The sequence below is a fragment of the Crocuta crocuta genome, unplaced genomic scaffold, assembly GCF_008692635.1.
Source record: "Crocuta crocuta isolate KB4526 unplaced genomic scaffold, BGI_CrCroc_1.0 scaffold475, whole genome shotgun sequence".
Classification (NCBI taxonomy): domain Eukaryota; kingdom Metazoa; phylum Chordata; class Mammalia; order Carnivora; family Hyaenidae; genus Crocuta; species Crocuta crocuta.
In genome coordinates this window covers 1,490,845-1,491,549 of record NW_027529518.1, presented here as the reverse complement: position 1 = coordinate 1,491,549, position 705 = coordinate 1,490,845, and positions in this window count along the sequence as shown.

Below are 705 nucleotides of genomic sequence, written 5' to 3'. Positions count from 1 at the left end.
GGCTCCAGTGCTGGAGTCCTGCCTCATCACAGGCACAGTTACACTTACAAACCAAACCACTGGTTGAAATCACAGAACATTAGAACAGAATCTGGATGATGGATGTACTCCCTCGTTTTACAGATGATGACAAAGAGGCCTAGAAGGTTACTTAGCTAGTTAATGGCACAACAGTCTTAGAACTCAAGCGTCTGGACTCCCGATTTGGGGATTTCCCATCAGGGAAGACACCTAACCCCTTACCACTGTACCTGCAATTCCATTTGGCTCACTGGCCTTAAAAGCGCCATGCAAATAGGACTCCGGTTACAAGACACCTTGGTGATAGATACAAACAATCGCACGGAATCAACTGGCCTATCGTTTCCACCAAAGGACCGAAGCAGTACACTTGTATTCGCTGTAAGTACAAAACTGTCATTGCCTAGGCCCGACAGGACTGCATTCCCATACAGATCAAGCCAGCTCACCAAGGGCTTACCTAAGGTGACATCTTACTCCTTTCACTCCGGTCCCAGCCAGCTGGTGACATAAACTGGGCTCGAAGCTTATGAATGTTCTCCAGTGGGATTCGGGAAGAACTGTGTTCAACAACGCCCCTTGCTGGTCAGCATGAGAAATTGCAAAAGCTATTGCCGACAAAATCAGGGCTCTAGCAAAGGTCACAGCCATGTCTCTTAGTCGTCTTCCAGTCTATGGGAACTG